Source organism: Equus przewalskii, chromosome 21 (genome assembly GCF_037783145.1).
Source record: "Equus przewalskii isolate Varuska chromosome 21, EquPr2, whole genome shotgun sequence".
Classification (NCBI taxonomy): Eukaryota; Metazoa; Chordata; class Mammalia; order Perissodactyla; family Equidae; genus Equus; species Equus przewalskii.
This window is the reverse complement of record NC_091851.1, coordinates 13,684,761-13,702,437: the sequence shown is the minus strand read 5'-3', so window position 1 is coordinate 13,702,437 and position 17,677 is coordinate 13,684,761. Positions and strand designations below refer to the sequence as shown.

Sequence of the window (17,677 nt, the reverse complement as noted above, 5' to 3'; positions counted from 1 at the left end):
TTATTCTGAATGAGAATGTGATTGCTAAGAACCACTCTTCAAGTAATCCAGGATTTAAATTTTCTTGTTCCAGACTCAGAATTTAAATGGGCAGACTGATGTAGAAGATTTTGGGATGACTCTCCCCTCTTCATATGGCTGGCATCTTTCCATCCTCCAGGTTTCGACTTTAGAATTACGTCCTTACATAAGGTTCTCCCTGAATTTAGCAATATGGGCTTATATGGTTGATTGCAATGTACCATGTTTGTTTCAAAGTTGAGTGATTAGAAAACCGTGGGCCCGAAATATTGTTCATGGAAATGTGCATCCATACTAGATGTGCCCTGTGCCATTACACCTGCGCCCTGCCCAATCCCTGCTGACCTTCCTTCTGATTCTTCTCTTCACTGACAGCCTCTTCTAATGCACCTGCATCCTCTCTGTGGGCTTTCTCTGGCTGCAGGAGCATGATCCAGAGTGCAAGGCAGGCTGGAGGTATCTGTGCATTGCTGCCTCCAGAAGCAGCCCTCAACAACCGTCCAATGTTGGATAAATACCCCAATCCTTTCCTTCTGGGTGGGACAACACTGAACATGTTATGCAAAGTCTCTCAAGAGTCCCCAGAGGCCTAGCTCCAGCTGTCCACAGCAGTAATTCTGCTCATTTGTGTATACCCATTGATGGATTTTCCTCCCTTCCTTGTCTCACTTCCCCACTTGCCTTATAGTGGTTCCTGGGAAAACCCCCATGTAAACTACTTGCACTCACATCCTTATTTCAGTCTCCTTCCGGGTTCACCCAAACTAAAACAGTATTTTTCCACATAAGAAAATGAACCAAATATAAAAGAAAGCAGATTAAGATGAATTTGAACTGACGATGTCTGATGATCAATAAGCAAGAATAGCAGCAATTAAAAACTATAGATAACACCACCAAATGCACCGATCAGTGTTTTCCCCAAGCCTGTGGGGATTCCTACTATCCGCCTGTGTGCAGCAGCGTTACACATTTTATAGGGCTGTGAAATATTTAGTGGAAGCCGACTTTCATTGGAGTCCTGAATTACTGTTTTTAATAAACTCCAATATTGTGCTATTTAAAACGGACAAATACCAAATTTTAGTAATAATGAATTCTGCATAGAGTAACTGACTAGTATGTAGCACTGGTTTATATATAAAAAATAAAATGATATCATATGGCATACCATTTGCTCATAAAAAAGAAAAAGCTCTCCGTGTTTTAGCAGTCTGGACCCTTAAGCCTCCCCAATGCTGGCCCACACTTTCACAATTCCTGCTCGAGACAGAGGTCACACAGGGTAAAAACCTCACTAGTGCAAGCAGATGCCCACTCCTTTCTTGACAGCCTGAGCCTCGGACCAAAAATACTTTAAACAGTAAGTTCCCAGTCCTTGAAAGAGCAAACATGCCTTGAGGGGGAAGAAGAAAAAGAAAAACACACAACAGTCTTATCGATGCTTGTTTGATATTTACTCTTCTCTTTCTTGGGTCAAGCCTGCTGATCACAAACTGGGCTTCTGCCAGGTTCTTGCCACATTCTTTCAACAGTCATTTTTCGGGAAGTTGTTTTCTGGAGGAGATTTCAGAAAATTGTCCCTGTGAGGAAATCAGCCACGTGTACATTGTTGAGAGATTCTACTGTCTTGGGGTGGGGGGCGGTAGGGGGTGCGGGGGCATGGCGCATCCATGTTAAATCATTCACTCTTCTGAGGGCAAGCATCTTGTCTAACTTACTTTCCCTTTTCCAGGACAGTGCAGGTCAGTAAGCCAAGAGGGAAAGCTCAGTTCCCTTGCCTGGGGTTAAGGAAGAAAGCAAACCTGAGGCCCGACTTCCACTGCAGCGCCCCCTGCAGGCTCCACCCACTTAGTCTGAATTCACCACCTGCTTGGCTTCCTTCCCTTCCCTGTCCTGCTTCCCCCATTCCTTTACTGTCTCCTTGGAGACCTTCCTTACTAAACAATTTACACGTGATTCTCATCTCAAGGTTTTCTTCTGAGGATCATCAGCTAAGACATCAACCCAAGAGACTAAAAATCAATCCGAGAGCTGGCAATATGCAAATTAATGGCTACCATTTTGTCTTAGTTGAGGGCCCTTGATTTCCAATGAGGAGAGAAATGCATTCCAATGAGCTTGAATGAAAAGTTTACAGAAGACTGTAAATGGCCCGAGGTACATTATGGCCTTGGGGGAATTAGAAAGTCACCTTTAACTTGTTGGGCCGCATGGTCTCTCTTCTCTGATTCTTTCAGCACTTGTACTTGCCGATTTTGCTGCAGTTCAATACCCCTGTGATGCTTCACTGTAAGGTAATTGTTTGCACATGGCTGTGGCTTACTAAGGGAACAGAACTCTTGCCCTGGCTCTACAGAGAACCGATTTAGTCAATCTCTTAGTGCCCTAGGCCCAAATGCCAGGGGAAAAAACCCCAAAGCACCAGAACCTGATTAGTCCATCTAGGGTCAGGTGTCTGCTCATCTCAGTCAGATGTGGCTTCAGAAGCAGGGTCGTCTGCCACGACTTGGCCACTTCTTCAACAGTGCTGTGGGCATGGGTGGGCCTTTTTAAAAGGGATCATAGGTTCAAGGCAATGACTTATATCTCTAAGATAACAACAAACCAAGACTTTTTTGTTTTGCCTTCAAACCTCTCACTGTGTGCCCTGCCCTACCCAGTCAAGCTTGAAGATCCTCGCATCTCTTGAGCATTGTGGGGGACTGGAATTGGCCACCCCAAGATATGTCTCTTTGGCATGAGGATTATTTTGGGCTGGCTACTTTTAAAAACTGCAGACAGGAAAGAAACTCTGAAAAGTAGAATTTACTTGCTCTTTCTTAAGAAACATTTACATTTCTAAGGGAAATCTCCATCTGTAAAGGTGTCTCCCCTCTGTACCAGGAAGGAGAGGTGAGCTTATCTCTAGAAACTTTTATCAATCTGGAAGGCAAGGACTTAAATCTGCATAATAACTTACCCTTGTTTACTGTGCTTTTCTGGTTATCTCCCTTAACAAACTCCCCCCACCCCCAACATCCTCCTTTGTCTTCAGTTGAAGATGATATTTAAGGTGGTGGCTTCAGCCATTTTGGTGAGTTGCTCAGTTTGCTTGAGCTTCTCCCATGTATACATGTTATAAAGCTTTGTTTGATTTTCTCCTGTTATTCTGTCTCATGTGAATTTAATTCATTTTCTGGCCAGAAGGACCCAGAGTGGGCAGAGGAAATGTCTTCCTCCCCTACAACTCTTCCATCAACTTCAATCTCATGGGCTTGTTCGTGGTCTACCAACAAGTGCAAGGCGAAATTTGTCTCCATGCTCTCTCTCACTATTCCTCCAACTCTATAGGCTTTTGTTCTGTTTCTGAAAATACTTTCCTTCCTTTATTTCCTGCCTTCTCCATGAGGCTTTTCTCAAGAATTCAATCCCCCCTCATGCTTAGAGTAACATTGTATTCTGCTCATTTGTCGGTAAAGTCGGGGTTGTCTTCCCAACTCAGTAAGCTCCTCAAAATCAGGGAGAGACCATGCCTCCATCTCTGCTGCTTCCCCTACAGCACTTGGCATCATTCTGCCTACACAGTCAGCAAAACACAGCTGCTTCTGGTTAATGTACTGTTTGGATTGATTAAGCTTTCCTACAGCACTTATTTCAAGGCCTTGCTCATAGGCTGGAACAAGAAGCTGTTTGTGTTACTGCCCCTCACACCTTACCACTGCACTGTGAGCTTGTTCTACTTCCAACTGCCAGTATGTGCACCTCTTTCCCAGAGGGCCTTCTTTCAAACACCACAAAGCCACTCTGGCCTCCATGCAGTAGACTGGACAATCTGGGAAGTTACCCACTGGCTGTCCTCAGACACTGATCCTTAGGGGCTGGTGGATATATAACCCAGCCCCTTCACCCTTTGTAAGTCAACTCTGAGTCCTCTACACTGGCTCCCAGAGTGCCCCAGTGGGCTTGAGCTCCAGTTGCCCATGGTGGTAGCTTATTCTATAGGGTACCTCCTTCTGGCTGCCTCCTCTCCTTGTTTCACTTCCATACTTCCCTACTTATGTTTCCTAGTATCATCTCCCAAATGAATTGCTTATACATGAATTCTTGTCTCAGGGTCTCAGGCTTACACATGAATTCTTGTCTCAGGGTCTCAGGCTTTTGAGGGAACCTGAACTAAGACAACATTCAACAAATACTTATGGAATGAATGAAAAGGTGGTTTTCACCTTCTGTCTCATAGGGGGGAAGCCAGGCCACGGACAGGGTTGGATTTCTCAAGACTGGAATGGTAGAAGGCTCAGCTCCCATGCTGTATCTCAAAAGTGGAAGCACCCATAAGGGGGAGGCTGCATAGGAATCAATTTAAAACATGGAGCACTGTATCCTCAGGGATAGTTGTGAAGTTCACGGCACCCAGCTAGGCCTAGAGAAGGCAGGTGCTGATAAACAGTTGCCCACAAGTTACTGGCCCAATTTGGGATGATAATATATGTCTTGGCAGCCTGAAAACCGTAGTCCCATTTGTCCTGGTTGCCACCAGTCCAAAAAAGAGGAAGAAGCCAGGAAAAAATAATACCGTCAGACTTTCTGCTAACCTTCACAAGCAACCTTTGACTTGAGCTATGAAATCAGTGAGATTTCCCCCTTCTTTTGTCTTAAATTTTGGAACAATTTCTACCTGCTAAAATAGTTTTTTAGAAACGAAGCAGACAAAAGCCCTACAAATGCTTGGAGATAATAGGAAAAAGCAGTTCTCTGATCAACTGGAAGGGCAGCTTGAGTATTTCTGCTGGTTGGTTGATTGCATAATTCAAGTTCTGGAACATTAATGCGTTATTCCTTTGTTTGCTGGAGGAATGCAATTGCTCAATGAAAAGTGAAAAGACTTTACAAGCACTGTTTTCATGATTATCTACCAAGTTCTTGCTTTACCTTGTTTGCTTAATCAAATGTCTCCTTGTGATCTCTTTGGGAGGTTCGGAATTTCGTTAGCTCTTTCCTTAAAGAGAAGTTAACCTATTCAGGAAGGAAGGGTTATTCATCGTAGGTCAGTGAACATTAGCACTTTCTAATAATTAGTTCCAAGCCCCAGTTTCTAGACAACTAACCAGTTCAGCAAAATCCTGGTTCACAGGAAATTGACCTGTTTTTCAGCAAAACCACGGCAACCAGTGCAAAATGTAGTATCTCATAGAACTGTGTTAATTTGTCATTCAGCCAAAATGAGTTGCTATAGCGCAGCAACAATTCGAGCAAATGATGCTTGTCTCTTCAGTGGGGGAAATCTATAAGATTTTAATTTGAGATCTGCCTGGCTATCCTGATGAAAACCATCTTAATGAGCTTGTAAATTTCTCATTGTTTTCTATTATAAAAATGTACAGCAAGTTTCCTGCTCAGCTATGCATAATGAGAAGATGAACAACCTCACTGCTGTGGACTTGAACTTGAATACAAGCTTTGTCTTTTCAGAAAGATTGTGTGCTATGTGGAAGAAGGGCTTGCAAGAGCCCTTAGTTTGGAGATGAAGGGTGTCTTCCTATTTTATATGACCATGGTAGCCAGAATAATGGGCCCTTCCTCCAAAATGTTCATATCCTAATGCCTGGAACCTGTGAATCTATCACCCTACATGGCAAAAGGGGCTTTGCAGACGTGATTAACTTAAGGATCTTGAGATGTGGAGCTTTGCTGGATCTTCTGGGTGGGCTCAACCTAATCACAAGGGTCCTTCAAATCATAGAACCTTTCCCAGCTGCAATCTGTGGGAAATGTGACTATGGAAGAATGGTCAAAGACATGTAATCCCATTGGCTTTGAAAATGGAGGAAGGGGCCACAAGCCAAGGAATGTGGCTGGCTTCTAGAAGCTGGAAAAGACAAAGAAACAGGTCCTCTCCTAGAGCTCCAGAAAGGACTGCTGCCTTGATGACACCTTGATTTTAGCCCAGTGAGATCCATGTCAGACTTCTGACCTCCAGAACTGCAAGATAATGCATTTATGTTGTTTTAAGCCACTAAGTTTGTGGTAACTTGTTGCAGCAGCAATAAAAAAACAACACAGGGGCCAGCCCCGTGGCTAAGTTCGTGTGCTCTACTTCAGCGGCCCAGGGTTTTGCCAGTTTGGAACCTGGGCACAGACATGGCACCACTCACTAGGCCATGCTGATGTGACATCCCACACAGCACAACCAGAAGAACCTACAACTAAAATATACAACTATGTGCTGGGGGGCTTTGGGGAGAAGAAGAAAAAGAAAAAAAAGAAGATTGGCAACGGATGTTAGCTCAGGTGGCAATCTTAAAAAAAATACAGTTATGATATTCAAATAATTCCTGGAAAAACTTATGTAAGAAAAGAGAAAATGTATTATGGTAAAGTTTAGTTCTTCCCCCAAAAGATGTGTATAAGTGTGGCCTTTCTTTTTTCTTTCCTCTTCTTTTCTTTCCTTTTCCACTATCCAGAATTAACAGCTATTAACACTTTGCATTATGGCCTTTCACTCTATTTTGTAAAAAAGCAAAATATTCATTACAGTTGACTATCAGGTCCCCTCGGGCCATAACCCCTACTGCATTCCCTGACCCACTCCATCAACCATAATCATATTCTAACATGTACTCTTATAATCATTAAAAATATTATACAGAAATGCATAATCAATTTATAGTATTATTTTGTGTGCACTTTCTAAATTTTTACATATAATGTCATAGAATGAAGGGTTGTTAGACAAGAGCTGGAAAACAGGTCGCAAGACCATTACCAAAGATGATGCGTCTTAAGAAAGAGAGAGGGGCTGTAAGCCCCTTGGCATCTCCCTGGCTTCCTGTTACCAAACCAAGCGAGTCTGCTACTTGGTGAGTTGAAATCAGAATCTCTACCAGAAGTAGTTGTCACACAAAGTAAAGTTTATTTGCCACAAATAAGGGGCCCCCGGCAAATTGTTTTACAAAGGAGCCCATACAAATAAGGCGTTCTGAGCACTGGACAGCAGGGGCTTTTTATTTCAGATGAGGAATGAATATTCAAAAGGGAGAGGCAGGCTCAGTTGGAAAATATGTTTCCACATACATCACTTGTTATAATAATAAGGCCTAAGCTCCTCCTGGGGCAGAGATCTTAGCATTAAAATGAGGCAAAGGTCATCTCTCGGGCACTTTTCAGCCCCTCTGAGCAGGCGTGATTCTTGCAGTAGGGTTTGGATTGGTTCAAGGTGGTTGGTGATTATATCTCTTAACACAATAAAAAAGAAAAAACAATTTGGAGGAACAGTCAAATGCTTCTGATACCTCCCTTGAGTTGCTCTGGGCAAGTAGTAGGTGACATTCCCTTTGCTTTTCTATCTTTCGTCTCCTCCCCAGCTTCCTATGGACAGAATCCAGCCAGAAGCCAATTGGCTGGGAAGTCTGAGAGACGGAGCTTGCAGGATGAGCCTCCTGCAATGCCGAGGAGATCAGGGGAGGTGTGGAGGATGGATCTGAGCCCAAGCAGACAAGTGTCTGGCACAAGCTTTGCAGTGCACATTCTGGACTTAAGATGATGTTCTTTAAAAAACCTTCCAATTTTCAGCTTTCCAGGATGAAGATCATGTTTTTCAGTTTAGTTTTGTTGTTTTGTGCCAAAGAAACTTTGAATGCTTAAAAGGATATTCTGCAGGGAGCCTCTACCGTGGGGGTGGGGGCCCAATGGGACAGGAGCCCCCCAGTTGGCATGTCCCTAGAGATTCAAGCCCTCACTTATGGTTCTGCTGGAACTGTATCTTCTGACTTCTGCATGGGGAGAAGGAGTCTAATGGAAGGAAGAATCACGATGTCTGGAAAGTGGTGATGCCGCCCCTAATGTCAGTTCTCCCACATTAAACCCAGCATATATGGGGTTAAAGCCAAAACCCTCATTCTCTGCTTACTCCCTGGCTTCCCAGCTCCACTATCCACCATGGAAACAAACAGCCAAGGTTGCCCACCTGCAAATTTCCTTATCATCTCCTCCTCCTTCCTGCAAGCAGCATCCCAAGGCCTAATGCAGGCTGGTGGGGAAGCTCCGACCAGCCAGGCCACTGACTCCCCCAACCCCAGCCCGCATCTACAAGCAGCCACGTTCCTCACAAACCTTTAAAACCCCTTGCCTCCCCTCTTTCGGGGAGATGAGATGAAACGAGATGAATTTGAGGGCTCACTCTCGTCTCCCAGCTGATGTCACCCAAAATAAAAACCCTTTCCTTGCTGTAAGCCTGGCCTTCTGGTTTTTATTTGGCCCCTCTTGTGTGGCGGGTAAAGAGCCTTGGTTTGTGGGTGCTAACAGTGGGAGAAATGGAGCAAAATACAAGCTTCCCAGGGTTGCCAGATTATTTCCATAAAAGTATCAGACTTGTAGGAGTGAAAAAATGGACAAAACAGCAGCAAAGCTGATGCAATATGAAAAGATTCCTGGAAATAACCTACAACAACATCTAACATTTTGCATTAAATAGAATATTTTTCCATTTTGTATTTTTCAGGAACTCATGTTTTATACCCTCAGCTAGAAGAGTGTCATACTGACCAAGAGAACAAGCAAAAGGGATGTTCACCGATGAAATGACATGAAAAATACTAAAAACGGCATAATTAGATAGTTCCAGACTTTCATAAGAAGACTAATCTGAGAGGGGTTGCTGACCCATTTCTTCAATGCTTTTCCAGAGTAAAAGCTCAAATCTCAAACACTTTCAGAACAAAATACCACAATCTTAAATTTGGTGAACACCACCCTGCAGCATATACACTACAAGTCCGGCCTTCAAATCACTGGTTAGACAGAAACTGTAGACCAGCACAGTCCACCAGAAATATAACGCCAGCCATGTTCAAAACGGTAAAAGGAAACAGGTGAGATTAATTTTAAGAATTTTTTTTATTTAACCTCATATATCAAAAATATCATTTCAATATGTGATCAATATAAAAATTAATAAAATATTTTTGCTTTTTTTAAATCTAATCTTTGAAATCTTATGTGTATTTTATGCTTATATCATGTCTCAATTCAGACACTAAGTTTTTATCAGAAATACTTGATCTAGGGCCGGCCCTGTGGCTGAGTTGTTGAGTTCGCATGGTCCTCTACAGTAGCCTGGGGTGGGCCAGTTGGGACCCTGGGTGCAGACCTACGCACCACTCATCAAGCTATGCTGTGGCAGCATCCCACATAGAAGAACTAGAATAACCTACAACTAGGATATATAACTGTGTACTGGGGCTTTGGGCAGAAAAAAAAAGAGGAAGATTGGCAACAGATGTTAGCTCAGGGCCAATCTTCCTCACCAGAAAAAAAAAAAAGCATACTTAAAAAAAAAAATACTTGATCTGTACTTAGATTTTATAAAATGTACAATTGGTAAGAAAAATTCACATATTCAGATTGTTCCAAGCATACATGAAAAAGTTTTCCAACAACCGAATTGAAGATAAGTTTTTAAACTTAATTTTTAATTAAAATGAAATAGAATTAAAAATTCAGTTTCTCACATTGGCCACATTTGCTGTGCTCAGTTCACATCTGTGGCTCATGGCTGCCATATTGAACAACGAAACACTAGATAGAGACCATGACTGCAAGAACATGTGAGATTTTTTCCACCTTTACAGCCTTTTCATGCTAATTTTTATGTGACCTGTTTTCTCTTGATAATGATTAGCCTGAAGCCTTTAAATGAAAAGCATCTGTGTTCTTGTTATTGGTGTCAATAAGGAATTAAAGAAGGTTCCAGAAGCAGGGAAGTTCCATGTAAGAATGGGAGGATGTTGGTGGAAGCTTCAGAGAAAGGAAATCAGCCTAATTCTCCAAGGTCTGTTGGACAGAAAGAACAGAGGCCCCCAGGGCAGCAGAATGGGCCTGGACAGTGATCTGGCGCACTCTCAGACAGGGCTCTGTTACCAATGACAGAAACTTGATTGAAATTGGCTTTGACAATGAAGGTTCTCTATCAGCTCAAGCAACTAAAAAGTGTGCGGCCTCTGTAATGGGAAACTCAGGCCTGGCTAAATCCAGGGGCTCAGATAATATCATTATTTATTTGTCTCAGTCTCTCAGCATCAATGCCCCCTGTGTTGCTTTAAATTTCAGTCCGAGTTTCTCCAACAGCGGCCGCCAGCTATCCCAGCCTTATGTCCTTCCTTAACATCCCTACCAGAGAGAGCCTGCTGCTTTCCTAAAGGCCCCAGCAGAAGTCCTATGGCTGATGCTCATTGGCCTCTGCCTGGGTCACATGCTCATTCCTCAACTAATCCTCAGGCCTGATTGATTTCCAGCCTTGGAGGTGGAGGGTCAGGTCTCCCCACTCAAACCACATGGACTAGATAAATGGAAGTGGTTCTCCCGAGGGAAAATCAGGTTGCTATAGCCAGGAGGAGAGAGAAGGGATGGTGAGCAGGAAAAGTTCCTCATATGTCAAATCAAGACTCTTGGCAATGAGGAGGCTACTTGGTTCCCCAAAAATGATTATGATTATTCAAAGTTTATGTGGCTTCATGAGGAAAATTGTGTCCTCCACCAAGTGCCCCATCTTCTTTTCCATTAGTTAGTCGTGTGGGAATCCATACCTTTTTCAAGCTATTAAACCTTGAGGAAGTTGTCTAAACTCACTGTGCTTCAGAGTTTCCATCTGTAAAATGGGACCAAAAGTAGGACAGGCGGCCTCTGGAGAGAGGAGCACCTACTGAAAATGTTTACTGAATGAATGAGTGGATCTGATTTTCAAAGAAAAGGGTATACACGCTTTTTTTCACAGACACACCTATGTCCTTAACTACGGTTGGCCTGTATTGTAATTTCCCTCTGTGAGCACACGTCAGAATCTAATTAAATTAAAACCAATAAAGCTCTCCTGTGAAGGATGCTCTGGTTAATTGAACGGCACTAATAAAAAGCTGGGCCTTATGACCATTATGAGGAATTGTCTCCATCTCTATTCTGTTCGTATTGTCACAATATTTGGTTTAATTTAGTTAAAGTAATTATCGCAAATGGAGTTTAGCTGGGAAAAGACTCCTTGAGAAATGCAGGTAACATCTCCAGGCACAACTGCTGGGAAAGCAGGCTTCAATCCCCACTCGAGGTATGAAAACGCCCTGAGGAACCGCCTGCTCCTGGTAATGCCAATTGATATACGGTGGGAAGCTGAGCCTCAGAATCTTTTTTTGTTGGATATATTCAATCAATAAAAGGGAAGAACCACCTATGAGAGGTGATTCTAGGACAACATGCTCTGCCTTCCCTAAAGGACTAGTGTGCTGTAGCCTTCCCTGCCCTCACACCTGGTCTAAAATTACCCCCTAGAGTCACTTCACTGATTGGGCATTGCCTTAAGTAGGCCCTGGCCTATGACAGGCACATTTGCCACCTGCAGGGACATATGTTAACGTCCTAGCCCCACCACCTCTTTCACATGGAGAACATATTAGATGATGCAGCTGGGGTCTGAGAATGTTCCCCATTCCTCGTCCCTCCCCAGACCCATACCCTTGCGCAAGTAACTCCGTAGTTCCTTCCACTAGAACTCTTGCTCTGGTCCCAGGTGGCTTGCTCTGGCCAGTGGAGTATGGACAAAAGCAGTGGTGTGCCAGTTCTGAGCCTGCACCTCCAGAGGCAGCACGTCCTTCTGCCTGCTTCTCTTGTGCTTCTGCCATCCCATTCTTTGGTTCCAGAAGAACGAAAGACACATGGAACAGAGCCACCCTGGCCGATCAGCAAAACTGTGAGCATGATAACATATGCTTGTTGTTACCTGCCACTGAGATTTGGAGTGGTTCGCTATATAGTGCGCTTGTGGTGATAGTTGACTAATACATCAGCTATCAGCTGAGAGAGAGCAGGGCTCTGAGCCTCTGGGCCATAGCAGGTGAAGTTTCCTGTAAGGGAAGGCAGAATTTGTAGGAACTTCATTGCAGCCATTCCCTATCCCTTTTTCCTTGTTTTCTATAATTACAGAATCTAAAAAATGAAATATCCCCCTTCCCAGAATTTTTTACAGCTAGCTGTGGCTGCATGATCCAGTTCTAGCCAATGATACGTAAGTATTGCAAAGGACTCCTAAGAAAATTTTTGCTGTCTTGATAAGAAAAGGAACTTCTGTGACTGCCCTTCTCCCCTCTTCCTGCCTCGAAGGCAGTCTTGATGCCTGATCTGTGGCAGCCAACTTGCAACCGGGAGGTGAAGTCAACAGCTTAAGGAGGGCAGAGGAGGAAGATGGAAAAAGCCTGGCTCCTTGATGATGTTGCTGAGTAGCTAAACCAGCCGTGACAAATGCCTATCTCCAGTCTTCTTTTAACACAAGATACAATCAGTGTCTATTTTGTTTCAACTCCTGGCAGATGGCGTTCTGATATCTAAAATGAAATGCCTTCCTATCTGATACGCCTCTTTTACGGTTTGGGTCTGGCCCCATCTGTTTACATCAGAAAGACGTCGTTGTTTCCTCACTGGGTATTGGAGGAGCTGAGATAGAAGGAAACTCAGGGTTTCATAACTACTGTGGGGAGAGGGAGGCAAGCAGCAGTCTACCTTTTAGCATCAAATAGAAGTCCCCTAGGAATGGAGATGGGGGAAGCTTGGATTACTTCTCTGTCTTGGCCTATTAAAATCCAACCCACTGATCATTCTTATCCTGTTCCATGAAGTTTTCTCAAAATCTAGCCAGAATGAATCACTACTTTCTCTGAATTCCTAGAGTTGTTTGTTTTGGTCAATATATGCCCCTCAACTGACATCACACTCAGCCTTGCCCGAGTCCAGCTGTTTGTGTGTCTTATCTTCCCTACAAAGAAGTCTTTCCCTACCTAATGGTCCTTGCAGAATCTTTTGAAGAACCTAATAGAGAGCTCAGAGTGCATGAGGCCCTTAGTAACTAGTAGTAACTATTAATTAAATAAAATAAATATGAAATTGCTTTATAGCACACCTAGCATCACATCCAGGTTTGTGGGTGTATCTGGAAACCTAATTAGGGACTGGCACTATGGGAGATCGGAATTTGCCCCAAAATGTGATTCTTTGGCTTGATTATTTTTAAGAACAAAAGATTCAGAAGAAAACTGACTTTCTCCCTAACTGCCTAAAAGAATTTAAGATAGAAGGTCTGTTCCAGGAAGGTGCTATCACCATAGACATCTATAACGGTAGACAAGGAGGAACCTAGCAAGGCTAATTTGATCAAAGTCCTCTCCACATCTCATTGTCTTTGCAAGGCATGGCAAACATTTGTTTACCAAACATTTGCTTTTCCATCTCCATATGAATGGCCTTCCTCCCCTTGGAAGCCCCAAACCACTACCCCCAACATCCTCTTTTGTCTTTAACTGAAGATGGTACTTAAGGTGGCAGCTTTGGCCATTTTAGGGAGTTACTCAGTTTTCCTGGGTTTCTCCCATGTGCAAGTTATTAAATTGGCTTTATTTTCTCCCGTTGTTCTGTCTCATGTCAATCTAATTCTTAGACCAGCCTGAAGAACCTAGAAAGTAAAGGAATATGACTTCCTCCCCTACAGCAGCAAAAATAGTTCAGCTTAGGATGCCTTCTACCACAGAGGAAGCAGGTAAAGAAAGAAATACGAGGACTAAAGAGAGGAGAAAGAAAGAATAATCCAAAGTCACCTCCAAAGTGACCAGAATCTCCATATAATTTATTGCCCCTTGGGAGTTCCTATCAGATGTTCTGATGACAAAGAGTCAGCAGTCTGGCATGGTTTTGCATTTTTACTCTGTTCCTTAAAATATATGTTGGATCATTTAGACTTTTTAGCTTCCACTTTAGTCAAAAAGAAGAGGAAAACTCTAAGATGGAAAGTGCTTGAACTCATATTTAAGAAATGGGGTCGTGGGGTATCTTAGACTGGGTCCCCCAGAAGCAGGCCCTGAAAGAAGGATTTGAGTCCAAATGGTTTATCTGTGAGGTGATCCCAGGAAACACAGAAGGAGAATGTGGAAATGAGGCAGAGAAGGAAAGGACAGTAATACAAGTGCTTTAAAGAATAAGTTACACCTGTGGGTAACTGGAGCTCAGTCTTGGTGGGGAGCCCTGTGTGGAAACACATCTCCAAGTTATTCCTCATGGGCGATGAGAAGCTGGGATATTTATCCACTAATTCCCATTTCTCATTGGTTGAGGGCTTTTCCTGGGGGCACTAATACTTTGGCACTCCCAGCCTGCTCCACTCACCACTGAGCATGCTCCTGTAGCCAAAGAAGGTGCTTAGGGAGAAGCCATTGGCAAGTCCAGGAAGGCTGAGTGTTGAGAGTACATGGGCAGGGCGCCAATAGTGTCTGCTACGTGGGGAGAAGTAGCAGATGGAGGAGCAGGGAGCTGGGGATGAGGAAACAAGGAAGGAGGAGCACTCACTTGGGTAGGGCTGAGATCTGGACAGCCAGGGTGGTATGCCAATGAATGAAGGTTGGTGTCGCACTGAAATATCTGGGAAATCTCTAATACATCTCCATTTATCTTTATTGCCTTTAGATTTTAAAATGTCTTCAAAGTCATAAGGGTCAAAACTCACATTTATCAACCTTCATGTCCTCCATTGATGGAATAATAGAGTACCTCCATACAGTGGAACATTCTGGAGTTTAAAATTATGATTCATGAAGAGTTTTCAATAAAAAGGAGAAATGCCTATCATTTAAGGCTAAAGTATTTTTTTTTAAAAAAAGGCAAGATCCAACATTGTATAGCCAGTAGGGTTTCCATTGTGTAAAACAAAGTAATGAACCAGTATTGAAAGAAAATATTAGTGTTCAAAAGCCTTTGAGTGATGGGCTTGTAGTTACTTTTCTCTGCTTCCTTATAATTTTCTAAACTTTACATATTTTCCACAATGAGCATGTATGACTTTTATAACTTGCTGACAAAATCGTTGAGGAAATATCATGTCACTTGTCGCCAATAACGACCCTAATATGATTTTGCTAATTTGGCCCATCTGAGCCTCTGCTGTTCAACTCTGATTAGGACTGTGCTCAAGGAGACCAGCTCCCAGGAGATTAATATCCTCAACTCTGTTCTCTTCATTTCTCAAGAAGTCCACGTCACATTCCAGTCCAGCCATTCAACCAATATGTATTCATCCATTAAATAAATATTTATAGACTACCCACTGTGTGCCCGTCTCTGCCCTAGGCACTGGACAAAGCCAGACATAAGCCCAGCCCTCATGTGGGGAACAGAGTAATAAAATAAAATAAGTAAATAAAAATTTCTATCTTTGAGGAGTGCTATGCAGGAGAGATACATGGTTCTCTGGGAAACTATAGTAGGAGATTTGGGTCTAATGGAGGAGGCTGCCCTTAGGGAGTGAGGTTCAACCCAAGATCTGAAGGATGCATAGGAGTTAACCAGGCAGATGTGAACTGGGTTTCTAATGTGTGCATGGGGTCACAATGCTAGGGGCTTGGGATGCTATGCTCAAACCTCTGTCCTCAAAGACTTAGCCATCTAATTGTCGGGTCACAATCAAGCTTCCTAGAATAACAGAGACAGAGGAAAACCAGTATTGGACTAAGTCCTCCAGTGTCTGTGGGAGTTCAAAGGAAGAGGCAATCAATAAGAGCTAAGCAGCCAGGAAAGACTCTTCGAAGGAACTGTATCTTGGGTTCAACCTTTATGCCAGAAAGAAGGAAAGATGTCCCAAGCAAGGGGAACAGCACTCATAAACGCCGCAAAGGGTCAATGTCAGGGATCCTTTAATTGGACAGTGAGATGACCAGTAGGATAAGAGTAGAGAAGAGGTGTCAGTTGGAAGGGATGGCCTGTCCTTGAGAGGCAGGTAAGGATGCTTGGACTTGATGTGCTGGGAACTAGAGAGCAAAGAGTAATAAGACAAAGGCAATATCTACAGGAGGATTGATATGGCCAACTATACCACCTAGAAAGAGAGGGGCTAGAGGGGCTGGCCACAGTGGTGGAGACAGCAATAGAGAGTCTCACAGCGAAGACATCCTTCCTTTTATCCATGAGACACTGAGAAATAAGAGGTTCACTGGGTTTTTAGTCTCTGAAAAGGAAATTTCTATTAAAAAGGGATACAACCTTATATTGCTTGATATAATCTGTTTCATCTCATTTATTTTATCCATCTATCTCGTACAATCAAGAAAATAGACTAAACTCAACCAATTTCTTTCCTTTTCCAGAAGCTCCCTGCACAGAGGAGACCATATTTGCAAGTCATCTAGGACTCAGCTCTTCTAGAGCAAACCCATAGACTGGGAAACCCTTCTCCTACTTTAGGGAACCCCTCTTTCCTATCCCCAACCTTCCTGACTCACAAAAGTTGTGCCAGCTGTGGAGGAGTGGGAGTGAGGGTGGGAAGTGTAGGTCATATTGTAAAGGCCCTCCTTAGCCAAAATGCCTTGCCGGAGGGGCCACAGAGGATGAGGGCAAGGGAGACAAATCCCTTCCCTAGCAGAAGCTGGCGGACAGGCAGTGCTCATTCTGCCCCGTGTTCTGTCCTCATGGTTCCCACGACCAGCAATTCCTTGGGCTGGAACATACCTTGGTAGGTCATTTTCTAGCATGTCTCCTTTCTAGATAGCCCCTCCTATTTTCTAGATCTCTCCAGAAAGGACGAGTTTCTAAAATTCTCTGCTATGTCGTCTTACTGTATACTTTAAGGGCCCTTTGAGTAGTAGCAGAGAAGTCAGCCCCATCCCTGCATCAATGTACAGTGCAGAGCCCCAATCAGGACAGCGCTGGAATTTCTATACAGGGGAGATTAATGTGTGGCAATCTGCTTACCCGATGGGGCTTTGCTCCAAGCGACATTTGCACAGCAAGATGCTATTTATTTTGATTTTACGTTTATTGGGGCAGCACATGGAAGAAATGGGGTACTAAAGTACACATCTTCCAAGCCTGTCCTTGATACCACTACTGAGCCCTAAAATCAGGTTTCTTTTCCATTGGAGACTCTCTTATAAAAGTCCTATACCCTAGTCCTTACTATCACACCAAGGACGGAACAGGGTCTGCACGCAGAAAGTGTTTGTCAGTGAATAAACTGGCCCATTAATTATGTAGCTTCCCTAACAGAGCTGGCTGCGTCTTTATCATGGAAAGGTGAGCACCTGCTGAGCAGGTTCTCAGGAACCGGGCTCACCCTAAACACCTCACCCAGACCAGGCCTGACAGCTCTCAGGGCGTCTCTTGGGAGACACCATGCAGTTTTCCTGGATCTCTGGGGCCCTCTAGTGGCTGTCTTAGGCTGAAGTCCCGCCTGAACCCAGGGGCACTTCACCTCCCAAAAATCTAACCAGCCCTGAATTTAAAAAGAAAGAAAGAGGGGCTGGCCTGGTGGCACAGCGGTTAAGTGTGCACATTCCACTTTGGCGGCCCAGATCCCACGTGTGGACATGGCACCGCTTGACACAGCCATGCTGCGGTAGGCGTCCCACATATAAAGTAGAGGAAGATGGGCATGGATGTTAGCTCAGGGCCAGTCTGCCCCAGCAAAAAGAGGAGGATTGGCAGCAGTTAGCTCAGGGCTAATTTTCCTAAAAAAAAAAAAAAAAGAAAAAGAAAGAAATCCTTTTCTGTTTCTTCTTATAAAGTGCAAAAAGCAAATTTATGGATGTCTAGTTTCTGACACCAACAAGTCTCATCTGGCCTCTTAATGTGGCCCTGGTTGGTTTGGGTGTCCATG

The 17,677-nt window shown here is 43.6% G+C and overlaps 1 protein-coding gene across 4 annotated transcripts in view; it reads left to right on the top strand.

Annotated features, from left to right (window-relative positions):
* The window catches only part of ANKEF1 (ankyrin repeat and EF-hand domain containing 1), an 89,937-nt gene extending 80,952 nt beyond the window's left edge, over positions 1–8,985 (top strand). For 3 of the 4 annotated variants that reach the window (XM_070588830.1, XM_008533977.2, XM_070588832.1), the window contains one exon: positions 8,504–8,985. The gene's annotated coding sequence lies outside the window, so the exon portion shown is untranslated. Of the gene's footprint in view, positions 1–73; positions 1,089–8,503 lie in introns of those variants that run through there. The other variant, XM_070588829.1, reaches the window with a different exon arrangement.
* Positions 8,986–17,677: the final 8,692 nt, after the last annotated feature.